We start from the raw sequence: 17,541 nt of genomic DNA, 5'->3' as shown, positions 1-17,541 counted from the left end.
TAGTCCGTGTTCATGGACAAGGAGACAATACTGTTAAGATGTTAGCTCTTCCAACCTGATCTGTAGATTCAGTGCAATCCTAATCAAAATCCCAGTAAGCTATTTTGTAGAATTCAGGAAACTGATTCTAAAGTGTATATGGAGAGGCAAAGGACCTATAACAGTCAACACAATACAGGGATACCTTGAAGATATTGTAGATTTGGTTCCAGACCAGTGAATATCACAATAAAGTGAGTTGCACAAATTTCTTGGTTTCCCAGTGCATATAAAAGTTATATGGTATTTGTCCAAATGATTTAAAGATTTACACTATACTATAGTTTATTGTGTGCAATACTATTATGTATAAGAAAACCAATGTACACACCTCAATTAAAAAATTCTTTATGCTAAAAATGCTAACTGTCATCTAGGCCCTCATCAAGTTATAGTAGTAACATCAAAGATCACTGATCCCAGATCACCATAACAAATATAATAATAATGAAAAGTATGAAATACTGCAAGAATTACACCTTACATAAGAATGTATTTTAAATGGATAATAGAGGGGGAGTGGCTAAGACAGAGGAATAGGAAGACCGTGAGCTCACCTCCTCCTGTGGGCACACCAAAATTACTACTTAAAGAGCAACTAATGAGGAGAACTAGCAAAAAAGATCTTCTACAACTTAATATAAAGAAGGAACCCCAACAAGATGGGTAGGAGAGGTGGAGACATGGTACAGTCAAGACACATACCCTTGGGTGGGTGATCCATAAGGAGCAGGATAATTACAACTTCAGAGGTTCTCCCCAAGGAACAAGGGGTCTAAGCTCCATATCAGGTTCCCCAGCCTGGGGGTCCTACACCAGGAGAATGAGCCTCCTAAAACATTAGGCTTTGGGCTTACATTCAGGATAGCCAGAGGGCTGGGGGAAATAGAGCCTTCACTCTTAAACGTGTGCACACCAAGTCACACATGCTCTGAGATCCAGGGCAGAAGCAGTAATTTGGAAGGAGATTTGGTCAGACCCACTTGCTGATCTTAGAGAGACTCCTGGAGAGGCAGGAGGCAACTGGGACTTACCCTGGGGACATAGATGCTGGCAGCAGTCATTTTGGGGAGCTCATTCTACCATAAGGACACTGGTGATGACAAGAACCATTTTGGAATCCTCCCTCTGGCTTATCAGCCATGGGATCTGGACCTAACCAACAGCAGGCCAGCATCAGCTCCAGGACATCCCAGACCTCACAGCCAACCATGTCAGGAACCAGCCCTGGACCTGGCTCCGCCCACTAATGGCCAGCACTAGTCCTGGCCCAAGCACCTCATGACCCAGCCCTTCCCACAAGCAGTCTAGCATCAGGACTGGGACACCACAGGCCATGCAGCCAGCCATGTCAGGACCTGGCCCTGCCACCAGCAGCCAGCAGTCTTCACACTACTCAGGGCCTGGCAACCAAACCAGACAAGGGGTCAGCCACACCTACCAGGATGCCCACAGCAGTCACCTCAACAAAACAGAAGGGCCCATGCAGTCCACCTAGAGGGCACTCCCTAGAGCAGATAGGTCTGGGGATGAGAGGGGAGTATGCTGCTGGGCATCATAGGACATCTTCTACATAAGGTCATTTCTCCAAGATCAGGAAGCATACCCAACCTACCAAATACACAGAAATAAAAACAGAGAATTAGGCAAATGAGGGAACAGGAATATGTTCCAAATGAAGAAACGAGATAAAACCCCAGAAGAAGAACTAAGTGGAGATAAGCAATCCACTTGATAAAGAGTTCAAGGTAATGATCATAAAAATGCTCAAAGAACTCAGGAAAAGAATGGATGAACACAGTGAGAAGTTGGAAGTTTCCAACAAAGAATTAGAAAATATAAAGAACCAAATGGAGTTGAAGAATACAATAACTGAAAGAAAAAAAATACTCCAGAAGGAATCAGCAGTAGACTAGATGATAGAGAGGAACAGATCAGCGAACTAGAAGACAGAGTAGTAGAAATCACTCAAGCTGAACAGGAAAAGAAAAAAAGAATTAAAAAAAAAATAAAGAGGACAGCTTAAGAGACCTCTAAGACAACATCAAGTGTACTAACTTTGCATTATAGGAGTTCCAGAAGGAGAAGAGAGAGAGAAAGGGGCAGAGAACATATTTGAAGACATAATAGCTGAAAACGTCCCTAACCTGGGAAAGGAAACAGACATTCAGAACCCACAGAATCAAGGAATCACAGAGAGTCCCAAACAAGATCAACCCAAAGAGAACAAAGACATATGGAAATAAAATGGCAAAACTGCCATCTGTAACAACATGGATGGACCTAGAGGGTATTATGCTAAGTGAAATAAGTCAAACAGAGAAAGACAATTACTATATGATTTCACTTATATGTACAATCTAAAAAACAAATGAACAAACTCAACAAAAGAGAAAGAGTCATATATATAAAGAACAAATCCCCCTTGCCAGAGGCAAGGGTGATGGGGGGAGGAGAGAACTAGATGAGGGAGACTAAGAGGTACAAACTTCCAGTTACAAAATAAATAAGTCATGGGTATGAAATGTACAGTGTGGGGAATACAGTCAATAATTATTTAATATCTTTGTATGGTGACAGATGGTAACTAGAGTTACTGTGGTGATCATTTTGAAATGTATAGAAATATCAAATCACTATGTTGTGTACCAGGAACTAAAATAGTATTGTAGATCATTTATACTTCAAAAGCAAACAAACAAACTCAGAAAAAAAGATCAGATTTGTGGTTACCAGAGGCAGGGGGTGGAGGGAGGGGGAACTGGATGAAGGTAGCAAAAGGTACAAACATCAGTTATAGGATAAATAAGTACTAGCGATGTAATGTACAACATGATAAATATAATTAACATTGCTGTATGTTATATATGAAAGTTGTTGACAGTAAGCCCTAAGAGTTCTCATAACAAGGAGAAAAAATTTTTCTATTTCTTTAATTTTGTATCTATATGAGATAAAGGATGTTCATGAAACTTACTCTGGTAATCATTTCACGATGTATGTAAGTCAAATCATTATGCTGTACACCTTAAACTTATATAGTGCTATATGTCAGTTTTATCTCAATGAAACTGGAAGAAATAAATTAAAAATAAAATGGATGAGACTAAATATAAAATGCAATATTCTAAAAACTTCTTGAAAAAGCATAAGAGGAAATCTATATAACCTTGGGTTGGTGATGAATTTTTAAATATAACACCAATGGCATGAGACATGAAAGAAAAAAATTGATAAGTTGGACATTATTGAAGTTAAAAAGAACATCAGCTTTGAAAAAGACACTGTTAAGAAAATGAGAAGACAAGCCACAGAGTGGGAGATAATATTTGCAAAACACATAACTGATAAAGGACTTGTGTCCGAAGTCCTCAAAAAACTCTTAAAATTCAATAATTAGACAACAATCCAGTTAAAAAATGGGCAAAAGTTCTGAACAGATACCTCTCCAAAGAAGATATAAAGTTTGCCCAACAAGGATCTACTGTATAGCATAGGGAACTGTGCTCAATACTCTATAATAACCTAAATGGGAAAAGAATTTTAAAAAGAATGGATATATGTATATGTATAACTGAATCACTCTGCTGTACACCTGAAACTAACACAACACTGGTAATCAACTATACTCTAATATAAAATAAAAATTTAAAAAGATATAAAATTTGCAAATAAGCATATGATAAAATGCTCAATATCATTTATCTTTAGAGAACTACAGATTAAAATAATGAGATGCCACTACCTATCTATTACAATGGCTGAAATCCAAAAAACTGACAATACCAAATGCCCATGGATGCCAAACAGCAGGAACTCTCATTTATTGCTGATATGAATGCAACATGGTACAGCCACTTTGGAAAACACCTTGGCAGTCTCTCACAAAACTAAACATAGTCTTACCATAAGAACCAGCAATCATAATACTGGGTATTTACCCAACTGATTTAAAGATTTATGTCCACACAAGAACTGAGATGTGAATGTTTATAGCAGCTTTATTAATAATTGCCAAAATGTGGAAGCATCCAAGATGTCCTTCAGTAAGTGAATGGCTAAATAAACTCTGGTACATCCATGCAATGGAATATTATTCAGTGATATAAAGAAATGTACCATCAAGCCACAAAAAGATGGATGAATCTTAAATGGATATTGCTAAGTGAAAGAAAGCAGTCTAAAAAATCTCTATACTATACAATTCTAATTTTATGACATTCTGGAATGGGTAAAACTAGAGTGACAGTACACACATCAGTGATTGCCAGTGCTTTGGAGTAGGGGAGGACTGAACAGGTAAAGCAAAGTGGATCTTGTGGTGAAACTATGCTGTATAATACTATAATGGTGAATACAAGACATCAAGCATTTGTTAGTACCCATACAACTTTATAACACAAAGAATAACCTCAATGTACGCAAATTTTTAAAAATGTTTAGAAGGTTGGGGGACTCAGATGGAATGCAGAATGTGAAAAAAAAAGTCTAAATGCATTACGAATGTATAAAACAACCGTGCTGAAGGGGGTGGACAAATAAAGTTCTACCTTTGGAAATAAGTGGAGTCTAAAGGCAACACAAGCAGTGTACTCTAGTTGATAAAGTTGTTTCTCCTGGGGGTATGGGTTAATTCTGAAACCATCATACACATATGCTAGAAATGAAATTAAATAAATGGATGGCTGATGGTGGGAGGGAGGTTTCCACTTTTGGAGGGGAAGGTTATATATAAGCAAGGGGAGGAAGCTAGAATGATCCATGTGGTAATGAATTTGAGTTGGAGACATCAGTATAAATTCATGTTTAGCTTAATATGGACACAGATGGTTACACATTTGTAATAATTTTTTATTTGAAATATTTATAGATATTAGCATAAACCATATCTCTTGCTCCATCAGCTGAAAGGGCCTAAAAGCAAGACGTCTTAGTGGCAACAAGCACACTAGTGCCCAGATCTTGGTTTCTCCAACAAAAGGAACCAAGGCTCCTTGGGGAAATTGCTGATTGTTAAGACTGGGACAGGAAACATACAAGATGAGCATGGAGTATCTTATAATGCTGGAAAGTAAGGAAATGCATGTGCACATACATGCACACACATAATGAAGGAGGTATGTCAAAATTTGCCTCCCATTCAGTCTTTCTCAGGAAACTGCTAGAAGATGTACTTTGCCAACATGAAGGCGACACCAAGAAAGAAAAAAGACCTGACATCCTGGAAACAGGTTATCCCACACAGGGGAGAGAAAAATGAAATTCACAGATGAGCATAAAAGGACACTTCAGGAAGATAGCTGTACAACAGGCCTAGAGAGCAACCCATCAAGATGGAGGCAGGGTGACAGACAATTACAGGAAAGATGTTGCAAAATAAACAAACAGATTACCTGATGTGTGTGAATCTACCAACAGAAGATTTACACATCTTGCCTGAAAGGTTGTTAATAGATTAAATAAAAGATATGAAAAGATATATTAAAAAACCAACATGATTATTAACTCTAGGAAAAACACAGAATTATATAAGAAAGGAAGTATCATCACAATATACTACCTGGCTCAGCTGTATACAATATTTACATAAATGATGCAAACACTAAATAATAATTTCACTAAAAATTAATATATAACTAATTTGCACATGTAAAGGAGGAGAGAAGTACAGTATTTAAACGTGGAGGCTGGTGTAACAAACATAAATTTCCATCTTCTATAATGGGAAATTGGTAAATAACGTCTAAAACTATGGTAGGATGGGGGTAGGCAGGAGAAATAGCTGTATATGAGAGCAGGTTATTTAAAAACCTAGAGGTGAAAGGGTTGAACAGTTGCTGACTGTGGGGCAGCCTTTCTCAGTAAGGGTTCTGTGAGAGAATTAAGCCTTAATGCCCCTAAGGCATCCACTTTACGTAATGAATTAACATTTCTCCAATGCATCTGAAGTGTTACGGCAGTTGACCCTTGAACAATGGGGTGCTGACTCTTCACGAAGTCCTATATAACTTACAGTCAGCCCTCTGTATCCACAGTTCCTCAGTATGTGAGATTCCTGTCTGTATCCATGGGTTCAACCAAGCAGGATGGTGTAGTACTGTAGTATTTATTTACTACTGGAAAAAATCTGCGTATAAGTGGACCTGCAGTTCAAACTCGTGTTGTACAAGGGTCTACTGTAGTTATAAATCACCCTTGGGGGAACTGAGAAAATAGTTACTCAAGTTATTTTCTGTGTTTGTGATTCCAATGAGGAACACTTTGAAAAGCTGCTTCTGTAGAGTGGGATTCAGGGAGAGAAGGATGAGGGCAGAGGGCTATTGTTTTTCACTGTAAGTCTTGCAGGATTATTTGACTCTTTAAATTATGTACAGGTATCCCTTTGATAAACATAAACATTACCTTAAAATAAATAGCAAAAGGTAATAAAGGAACTATGAATACAAAATGTATTTTAGAAAAATAAAGCACAGAACTCAAAGGTGTAGAAACAGTTCTTATTAGAAAAAGCCCAATAATTTTTCTTAAAAATTATAGAATTTATTAAATAATATCTACTTAAGCAGTATTTCTATCTAAATAGCAATGTACTACTAAGTATTATGTTCTTTGAGTCACCTAAAAGATACAAAACAAGGTAGGATAATTAAATAATAATATAATCTAACAATTTGTAAAAGGTATGACACTGAAATCTTTTGACATGAAATCTTATTAAACTGCACATACTTCCCATTTCAATCAAGATTTACTTATTGTGCCAGTAATCTACCCTTGTACAGAAGACACAAAAGAAATGCAAGATATACTCCCTATTCTAAGGAAGTTTATTTATGTGTGCATATGATAACTTGTTTTAGGTAGTATCTTTACTCACTTGGCCATTTATGTATTCATAATTTTATAAACAAATATTTACAATATTTACTCTGCAAAAATGATTTTTAAAAATCTCTTCATGAGTAAAACCAAATTGGCAACAACATGGAAGATCTGTCAGAAAACAACAAAACCAATAGTAAGGAGACTCCTAAAATGGTTAAGGTGAGAGATGATGAGGGCCTGAACTGAGACAGGGCAGATGGAAAGGAAACATATAAAAGCGGCTAAAGAATGGGAACTTTTGGGGAGTGAAAGCAAGGGAGAAAGCTAGGATTACTGCCAGGTTGCCATCGCAAGTGACTGGGTAGACGGAGGTAGCACTGACCATAACAGGGAATACAAAGAGGAGCAGGACTGAGGGAAAACACGAGTTCACGTTTGGACTGGTGTTTGAAGTACCTTGAGAACATCCTGGGGGAGATGTCCGATAGGCAGTTGAATGTAAGGATCTGGAATGCAGGAGAGAAGTCTGAGATAGATAAAGATTTGGGAATTGGCAGCACATAGCTGTTAATAGATGAAATCACCTAGGAAGAGAATATAGAAGAGGACAGGAGCCTGACATCAGATAACTAAAGGTCACAATTGGTGTTCCTAAAGCCACTCTGAAAAAACTTTGCCCATAGTTCTATGTACTTCCATGAAAAAATATCCAATATATAATGCTAAAAGACAAAAAAATCAAATTGTAAAACTTCATGCATAGTACAAATCCATTTTTACAGATAAGTTGTAAAAAAAAATTGAAGTATTAGCAAAGTCACAAGAAAAAGAAATACAGAGGAGCAAACACCAAACTATTCATAATGGTGTCTGAGATTATGTAAGCATAACATCCATATTACATGTTCTTATAGTATTTTTTAAACAAAAATATACTACTTCTATAAACAGGAAAAAAGATAATTTTGTTCCTTTCCTTCAAAAAAATGATAGCGGGCTTCCCTAGTGGCGCAGTGGTTGAGAGTCCGCCTGCTGATGCAGGGGACACGGGTTCGTGCCCCGGTCCGGGAAGATCCCACATGCCGCGGAGCGGCTGTGCCCGTGAGCCATGGCCTCTGGGCCTGCGCATCCGGAGCCTGTGCTCCACAACGGGAGAGGCCACAGCAGTGAGAGGCCCGCGTACCGCAAAAAAAAAAAAAAAAAAAAAATGATAGCATGTATCCTTATAATGTAAAAAGATAATACAAATCTGTTAGAAAAACACTTGGACACTGGACCATAAATGGGCAAACAATATGAACAGATAACTAGTAAGATTATGAAAAAACATTCAATGTACAACCTGCATTACTGAAGTAACACAAATCAGAATACATACCATTCACTGCCTACTAGATCAGACTATGATCTTTTTAATAATAAAAGTACTCAATGTTGGTAAGTGTTTGATAAAAAGAGCATCTCAGACACGGCTGATAGGAAATAAACTGGTATACTCACTCAGGGGAACAATGTGATAATATGCATCAATCGATTCAAAAAGATTCCTAACATTTGATCTAACGATTCTCATTTCATAAATTCAAGACAATAATCCAAAACAACTGAAAATATGCAAAGATATTTTGCCAAATCATTAATTGAAACAATCTAAACTCTGATATTAGGACAGAAAATTATGTAGGCATCATAAGTGATGTTTATGTCTATCAAAACTTTTTTTTTTAAATATATACTCTATGACCTAGCAATTCCACTTCTAGAGAAACACCAGTACTGAGGCTCAAGAACACATTATAAAGAAATTCCAATGTTGCAATGTTTGTAATAGTGAAAATTGCAAAGAACCTAACAGCTCATCAATACAAGAATGATTAAGTCAGCTTTTTAAAACTGTGGTCTGAGGACCCCTAAAGACCCCAGGAGCTTTCGGAGGGTGAGGGCCTTCCTGTTCCAAATACCGATCTGTGCAAGGATGGATTTTCTTAATATGCTTCAGTTTAAACAAGGTAGCGCACCAGACTGAAGGGCAAAGCAAATATGAGAATTTAGCCGTCTCCTATAAAGCCAGACATTAAAGTGATCTACAAAAAATGTAAAACAATGCCATCTTTCTCACTAAATTTTTTTAAAAAAATAGTTACTTTAAACAATATAATTTAATTCAATATATAATGGGTTATTGTTATTTTTAAATGAATAAGTAAAAATTTTTTAATTTTCTGAGTTTTAATTTCTAAAATGGTATATATATACTGCATTAGAAAACAAAAACTCTTCTAGTCCTCGATAATTTTTAAGTGTATAAAGGGATCCTGAGACCCACTGGATTAAATAAACTGTGATACCATCATATTATGTAATATTATAACTGGGGATGATAATTAAAAGGGAATTTATTTTTATCTGTAATGTAACTGTTTCAAAAGACACTTTGCTCATGTATCAGTTGTGTAATCAAAAATCATAAAGTCGTGTCTGTGAAGCTTTTTAAAAACATGGGGAAATGCTTAAAATATAATTTTAAGCAAGAAAAGCAGGCAATCCAACTGTATATAAAATCTCATTATTTCAATTAAGAAAATGCCACCGGAAAAAAAAAGACTCAGGTGAAAAGTCAAAATTAACTATTGTTGATTACCTTTAAATGTGGAATTAAAGTTGATTATTTTTCCTTATTCTTTATTATATCTAATTTTTTTACACTAAACATGCGGTTTAATATCCAGAGGAGAAAAAAGGGAAGAAATTAGGTGAAAAATTATATATAGTTCTACTAGATCAAACCACTGAACTTGTGCCAATTCAAAAGACAAGCTCAAAATAATAAATTAAGGAACCTAATTCGATCAACAAACTGCCTATTTTATTAAAGGAAAAATATTAAGTTATCAAATGTATGGACTGGTTTCCACACGAGTCAAACTAACAAGAACTCCCTTAGTCTGGTATATAATATCATGCAGTCACAGTAGTACAAATAAGTTTATAGTTTAAAAGTTAGATCATCTTTTATCATTTTTCAAAGGTACTAAAGAAAAGGTAGACGAAGGGACACTAGCGCGTCCTTCTGGTCTAATCTAAAACGATGAGCAAATGCATCGGTGCGAGAATGGGCTTTGCTAGAGCACGGGCGGCGATGACAGATTCCTCTGCGGGGGCAGAGTCATTTCAGCGCAGAGGCTACCACTCACTCCTCGGGAGCGACAGCCCCTCCTGCAGGCTCAGCCCCTTCCCTGGAGGGACAGGCGGCCCTGGGGGCTCTTCTCCCTCCATCCGCAGCGGCCCGGGGGTTGCTCCCCCGGCAGCGCCCAGCACTCCGGGAGGCCCGGGTGGGTGGGACCCGGCAAACAGCGGCCGTGATTGCCATCCTGGCCTGGTCCGGCCCAACAGGCTTTACCGAGGAGCCTCGAGGTTTGAGAGTCCTTATTTCCCAGCCAGCTCAGGGGGGCTCGGAAAAGGAATGGGTCGGGGGCTCAAGGCTCAGCGCCTGGAGGAACAGTAGGGCCAGACCCAGCGCCTAGGGCAGCGCGACCATTGGTCACCCCGCCCCCTCCCCGAGGGCAGCAGGGGTGAGGAGAGGCCAAGACGCCTGTTCCAGGGGGGCTCTTACCTCTCCACACCCCTGCGGAGCTCTGTGAGGCTTGACGAGACGCCGCGTTAAGGAGTGAAGAGCGACCCCGGCCGGGAATCCAGGGTGTGCGCGATGTCGGCTCAAGGTTTGTTGCCCCCCTACCCCCGCGACCTAGGGAGAGCAGACAGCGCAGGCGCAGAGAAGGCTTTCTGTGCCTCACACGCCCCCTCCTTCTGCGTCCGCGGCCTCCCCGCTCACGAGGCGCCTGCGCGCTGCCATGCCCGTTCTAAGCCCCGGACGCCGGGCTTCTTACCGGAAAGGCCTGAGGAGGTTTTGGGGTGACTGGGGTGACTGGGGCTCCTGAAGATCGGCCGTAGGTCGGGACTCGGTTTCCCACTAGAAGCCTTGGAGCCGGGATCGGGAGGCGACTGCGTCCGGGTCCGGCTTCCTCTGCCCTTCGCTGACCTAGACGCAGCTTCCCCCGCCCCCAGCCTCCGGCGTCCTGCGGCCTGTACTGGACACACCCGCCTGCTGGGCAGCCAGCGCGGCCTGCTCCCCCCAGCGCTGCTGTCTTCCCGGAAAAAAACTCACTTTTTTTGCTTTGGGCTGGTTTTGCAACCACCCGCAGCCCCCCTCCCCCTCACACCCTGGCAGCAACCAAAATGCTCCCACCCCCCTAACAAGCCTTAAAGCCCTCCAGCCGACTGGCCATTCCCGAGGGCTCTGCCTTTGCCTCTCCTTGCTTTAGTTCTGCTTTTCTGACAGTGGCCGCGAGAACAGCTGCCTCCCCTGTCTGAAAACAAAAGCTAACTCATCCGGAGAAGTAAATGTCAATCATGTGATGTATATTTGTGCTTGTTTGAGCTTTACTGTGTTCACCACAAGTTTCCTATAAACTTAAATGAGGGAAGAAGAGACATCTGTGTGAGGTCAGGGTATTACAGACTGGGGAAAAGAATCCGTCGGTTGCCAAAAGGTTTTACTGGTTCAGAATTCATACTGCTCTTTCAAAAAGTTCAAGAGTTTTAGTATCTCAGGAATATGTAAGTCTGATGTAATTTGCGGTGAAAGATTTGAGAATCAGCGTTCAAATCCCAAATATGCAAATTGGACAAGCATGGTTACTGATCTTTCAAACATACTTCATCTTGATTTCCCCAAATTCTGAAATGAAATGGTGTAGCTTTAGTTCAACGGTGAAACTTGTATTGATTGCTTAAAATAATTTATTGAGCATCTGCTATGTGACATACACTGTGTTAAATGCTTTGGTTAGGTCATCTCATTTAGTCCTAAGAATAATCCTACGAAGAACAGTATGCATTTTCTCTACTATGTGTCCGGTGTTGCTCACAGATAAATAGAATGGGGTCACTACCCTTATAGAAACACAGTCTTACAGCAAAGATGCATGTATACAAGTACATATTTGAGATAGAAGTATTTATATTGCACAGTGTGAGGACAAAGACTAGAAATAGGAAACACTAAGACCTTAAACAGGTAAATGGGAAAAGTATATACATGAACAGTCAATTCACAAAATAAGGAATTTAAATGCCTACTGCATATTTTACTAATGTTCAAACTCATTAATAATGAAAAGAAGACAAAAGAGGTATTATTTCCCATGGATCTAATTAGTTTGTTTACATTGTGTATAGACTCCATTGGTGAGGGTAGAATGAAATGAGCACTCATACCCTGTTGGGGATATAAATTAAGACAAAGATTTTGGAAAGTTACTTGTCAAATCATATCAAGAAATGTTCACATGACCTAATTCCGTAACTTCTGTTTTGGAAATTATAAGGAGATATTTCAGAATACAAAGATTTAGATGAGTAACAATAAGGAAAATAAACAAGGTACCGAAACCCAATCACCTTTCACATATAAATTGTACTTTGTATCACATTTATTTGTTTATGGGTGTTTCCTCTATACAGTGCATTATGCTAGGAGTTGCAAGGACTGTAACGATGGATAATTTATGATTTTTGCCCTGAAGAAGTTCACAATCCACTGTGTCATTCTTTTATTTATTAACATAAATAGCTGAGAGATTGCTGCAGTATAGTAAAATTACAAGAGCTTTGTGTAGATTCTTGGTCAAATTTTCTGTGATTTCCTTTGTTGGTTGAAATAAAGAAGAAAGCTACACATCAAATGCAATGTCAGATAAAATATTAAGGAAAAAGAGTCCTTGGCAAAAGTTGAGTAATATTACTGAAATATTCAATGTATCATCTTTTACCTAAAGATCCTCTTTATAACTAAATGTTTTCTGGACTTGGGGAAAGTCATCATCCTAGTTATAACATATTTGGTCAATTTATTCCTTAGACTAACTAGTCATCACTTGGATCATCAGCAGTTTTTATTATTTTGAAAGGTAACCAGGATTCTGATGATTTTAAGAGGCTTAAATTCCATTGTAATATGAACTTCCAAAGCTGTTCCCTTTTCATAAGTAAACTGGGTGGAGAAAATACCAGAAGCAAATGAAAGTAACTATTACAATTATTCATTTGTTTCATGGCTGGTCTGAGACTAACAAGCAGTTTTAGAACTAGGGATTCATTGCTCCAAAATACAGAATGTGACATGCAACTGTTAGTTACCCATCTGCATTTAAGTGATATATAACCATGCTAAAACACCCATGTTACAGGGAAAAGAGCTGAAACAGCTTTGTAAAAAATTGTCTGCTGGTCTAGGGCCAATTGGATCAGCTATTTGGAACAAAGTCACCAATGAAGAAATGGTTATAGTTTTGGTGACCGTGCGAACTAGTTTTTAAAAATGCATAGGAACAGTTTGGAAGGAATTCCACTAAAATATTAACTCTATTTTTGGAAGGTGAAATTATGAGTGATTTCTCCCTCTTCTTTCGAGTGTTCCATATTTTCCAAGTTTTTTTGTAATGAGAACATATTACTTTAATAATCCAAGAGGAAAAATGGAATGATTCCTTTTTAAAAGTATTGCTGAATTCGTAATTGACCCAACCAATTATCTTATATTCATTATGCAATCTCTGCATACAATATATTGCATGACTGTGAGTCATCAGAGAGAAATATACCCGAAAGGATTGAGGAGCACTTGTGTCTGGATACTGTCTTAGAGGTGGTGCAAGGTACAGTGATTCCCAGGGCACATGTTTTGTTTTGTTTTGTTTTTAATACATTTATTTATTTATGTATTTTTGGCTGCGTTGGATCTTCGTTGCTGCGCGGGCTTTCTCTAGTTGTGGCGAACGGGGGCTACTCTTCGTTGCGGTGTGCGGGCTTCTCATTGCGGTGGCTTCTCTTGTTGTGGAACACGGGCTCTAGGCGCACGGGCTTCAGTAGTTGTGCCTCGCAGGCTCAGTAGTTGTAGCGCACGGGCTTAGTTGTTCCGCAGCATGAGGGATCTTCCCGGACCAGGACTCGAACCCGTGTCCCCTGCATTGGCAGGTGGATCCTTAACCACTACGCCACCAGGGAAGTCCCCGGGGCTCAGGTTTGATACAGCTTCAACATCACGACATGGGTTCTCTTGTTGAGGGGGGTCAGATTTCTTTGCCAAATATTTCTAGTTCTTCTCTCTTCTGGGCCTGTGATGGCAGGGTATCTTCTGGCCCCCTTGTGGTTGAATAGGGCCAAGTGACTGATTGAGGCAAATGAACTGTGAGAAGTAACACGTGTCTTTCTAGACTGGATGGATATTTTACTTACCAATGTGAGGCACTCCAGAGCCTCCTTTCCCTCTGGCACAGCAATAGACCAGACTTGATACCGTGGCCACTCCATTAGGGTGAGTTCTTGAGGGATTCCAGAACACTTCTAGAACAAGAAATAAACCTTGTTGTTATATGCCACTGAGATTTGGGGGTAATTTGTTACTGCAACATAGTTTACTTAGCCTGTCACGGCAGATAAACTTTGTTTTATGTCTCTGAGATTTGGGCGTGCTATTCTGAGCCATATACCAGGGTGGTGTCTCAATGACGCTATTTACGGCAGCATCGTTTCCCAATGTGTTTTGCCTTCACAAATAAATTATTCTGTACTTACAATTATTATGACTTACCAGGTAAATACATTTTGTTGTAAACACATGTTTAACCTCTACTACTACTAAGAATGATAGTTAATTTTTTTTACTTTTTTTTAATGAAAAACATCAATCACATAAAAGTACAGAGACTAGTGCAATAGAACTCTCAGATTCAAAATCAATTCATGGTCACAGATCTTATTTTACCTATAAACTCACCCACTCTATCCCTCCCCCCACGACTGAATTATTTTGAGGAGAATCTCATTTATCTTATCTTTTTTTTTAACATCTTTATTGGAGTATAATTGCTTTACAATGGTGTGTTAGTTTCTGCTGTATAACAAAGTGAATCAGCTATAAATATACATATATCCCTATATCTCCTCCCTCTTGTGTCTCCCTCCCATCCTCCCTATCCCATCCCTCTAGGTGGTCACAGAGCACCAAGCTGATCTCCCTGTGCTATGCGTCTGCTTCCCACTAGCTATCTATTTTACATTTGGTAGTGTATATAAGTCCAGCCCACTCTCTCACTTCGACCCAGCTTACACTTCCCCCCTCCCTGTGTCCTCAAGTCCATTCTCTACATCTGTGTCTTTATTCCTGTCCTGCCCCTAGGTTCTTCAGAACACTTTTTTTTTTTTAGATTCCATATATATGTGTTAGCATACAGTATTTGTTTATCTCTTTCTGACTTACTTCGCTCTGTATGACAGTCTCTAGGTCCATCCACCTCACTACAAATAACTCAATTTTGTTTCTTTTTATGGCCGAGTAATATTCCATTGTATATATGTGCCACATCTTCTTTATCCATTCATCTGTCGATGGACACTTAGGTTGCTTCCATGTCCTAGCTATTTAAATAGAGCTGCAATGAACATTGTGGTACATGACTCTTTTTCAATTATGGTTTTCTCATTGTATATGGCCAGTAGTGGGATTGCTAGGTGTTATGGTAGTTCTATTTTTAGTTTTTTAAGGAACCTCCATACTGTTCTCCATCGTGGCTGTATCAATTTACATTCCCACCAACAGTGTAAGTGGGTTGCCTTTTTCCACACCCTCTCCAGCATTTATTGTTTGTAGATTTTTTGATGATGGCCATTCTGACCGGTGTGAGGTGATAACATCATTGTAGTTTTGATTTGCATATCTCTAATGATTAGTGATGTTGAGCATCCTTTCATGTGTTTGTTGACAATCTGTATATCTTCTTTGGAGAAATGTCTATTTAGATCTTCTGCCCATTTTTGGATTGGGTTGTTTGTTTTTTTTGATATTGAGCTGCGTGAGCTGCTTGTAAATTTTGGAGATTAATCCTTTGTCGGTTGCTTCATTTGAAAATATTTTCTCCCATTCTGAGTGTTGTCTTTTCATCTTGTTTAGGTTTCCTTTGCTATGCAAAAGCTTTTAAGTTTCATTAGGTCCCATTTGTTTATTTTTTGTTTTATTTCCATTTCTCTAGGAGGTGGGTCAAAAAGGATCTTGCTGTGATTTATGTCATAGAGTGTTCTGCCTGTGTTTTCGTCTAAGAGTTTTATAGTGTCTGGCCTTACATTTAGGTCTTTAATCCATTTAGGGAGTGTTCTAATTTCATTCTTTTACATGTGGCTATCCAGCTTTCCCAGCACCACTTATTGAAGAGGCTGTCTTTTCTCCATTGTATATTCTTGCCTCCTTTATCAAAAATAAGGTGACCATATGTGCTTGGGTTTATCTCTGGGCTTTTTATCCTGTTCCATTGATCTATATTTCTGTCTTTGTGCCAGTACCATAGTGTCTTGATTACTGTAGCTTTGTAGTATAGTCTGAAGTCCTGGAGCCTGATTCCTCCAACTCCATTTTTCTTTCTCAAGATTGCTTTTGCTATTTGGGGTCTTTTGTGTTGCCATACAAATTGTGAAATTTTTTGTTCTAGTTCTGTGAAAAATGCCATTGGTAGTTTGATAGGGATTGCATTGAATCTGTAGATTGCTTTGTGTAGTAGAGTCATTTTCACAATGTTGATTCTTCCAATGCAAGAACATGGTATATCTCTCCATCTGTTGGTATCATCTTTAATTTCTTTCATCAGTGTCTTATAGTTTTCTGAATACCAGTCTTTTGTCTCCGTAGGTGGGTTTATTCCTAGGTATTTTATTCTTTTTGTTGCAATGGTAAATGGGAGTGCTTCCTTAATTTCTCTTTCAGATTTTTCATCATTAGTGTATAGGAATGATTTCTGTGCATTAATTTTGTATCCTGCTACTTTACCAAATTCATTGATTAGCTCTAGTAGTTTTCTGGTAGCATCTTTAGGATTCTCCACATATAGTATCATGTCATCTGCAAATAAAGTAAAACTGCAGTGACAGTTTTACTTCTTCTTTTCTGATTCGGATTCCTTTTATTTCTTTTTCTTCTGTGATTGCCATGGCTAAAAATTCCAAAACTATATTGGATAACAGTGGTGAGAGTGGGCAGCCTTGTCTTGTTCCTGAGCTTAGAGGAAATGGTTTCAGTTTTTCACCATTGAGAACGATGTTGGCTGTGGGTTTGTCATATATGGCCTTTATTATGAGGTAGGTTGAGGTAGGTTCCCTGTATGCTGACTTTCTGGAGAGTTTTTATCATAAATGGGTGTTGAACTTTGTTGAAAGCTTTTTCTGCATCTCTTGAGATGATCATATGGTTTTTCTCCTTCAATTTGTTAATCAGGTTTATCACATTGATTGATTTGTGTATACTGAAGCATCTTTGCATTCCTGGGATAAACCCCACTTGATCATGGTGTATGATCCTTTTAATGTGCTGTCGGATTTTGTTTGCTAGTATTTTGTTGAGGATTTTTGCATCTATGTTTGTCAGTGATATTGGCCTGTAGTTTTCTTTTTTTGTGACATCTTTGTCTGGTTTTGGTATCAGGGTGGTGGCCTCATAGAATAGAATGTGTTTGGGAGTGTTCCTCCCTCTGCTATATTTATCATATCTTTTCATCTCTAAATTTTTTCTACACATATATTTAAAAGATAAGCACTTTACAAAGTAGAAATAATAATGCAATGAAATCCTTT

At 38.7% G+C, this 17,541-nt stretch overlaps 2 protein-coding genes across 6 annotated transcripts in view; one reads left to right on the top strand and one right to left on the bottom strand.

Annotated features, from left to right (window-relative positions):
* Positions 1–11,019, bottom strand: part of ZFYVE16 (zinc finger FYVE-type containing 16) — a 55,348-nt gene extending 44,329 nt beyond the window's left edge. For 3 of the 4 annotated variants that reach the window (XM_060093101.1, XM_060093099.1, XM_060093102.1), the window contains exon 1: positions 10,478–10,618. The gene's annotated coding sequence lies outside the window, so the exon portion shown is untranslated. Of the gene's footprint in view, positions 1–10,477; positions 10,619–10,751 lie in introns of those variants that run through there. The other variant, XM_060093100.1, reaches the window with a different exon arrangement.
* Positions 10,112–17,541, top strand: part of SERINC5 (serine incorporator 5) — a 191,160-nt gene continuing 183,730 nt past the window's right edge. For both annotated transcript variants that reach the window (XM_060093108.1, XM_060093106.1), the window contains exon 1: positions 10,112–10,583. The gene's annotated coding sequence lies outside the window, so the exon portion shown is untranslated. The remainder of the gene's footprint in view (positions 10,584–17,541) is intronic.

This window comes from Mesoplodon densirostris, chromosome 3 (assembly GCF_025265405.1).
Source record: "Mesoplodon densirostris isolate mMesDen1 chromosome 3, mMesDen1 primary haplotype, whole genome shotgun sequence".
Taxonomy (NCBI): domain Eukaryota; kingdom Metazoa; phylum Chordata; class Mammalia; order Artiodactyla; family Ziphiidae; genus Mesoplodon; species Mesoplodon densirostris.
The sequence above is the reverse complement of the archived record's forward strand: the minus strand, read 5'-3'. Positions and strand labels throughout refer to the sequence as shown.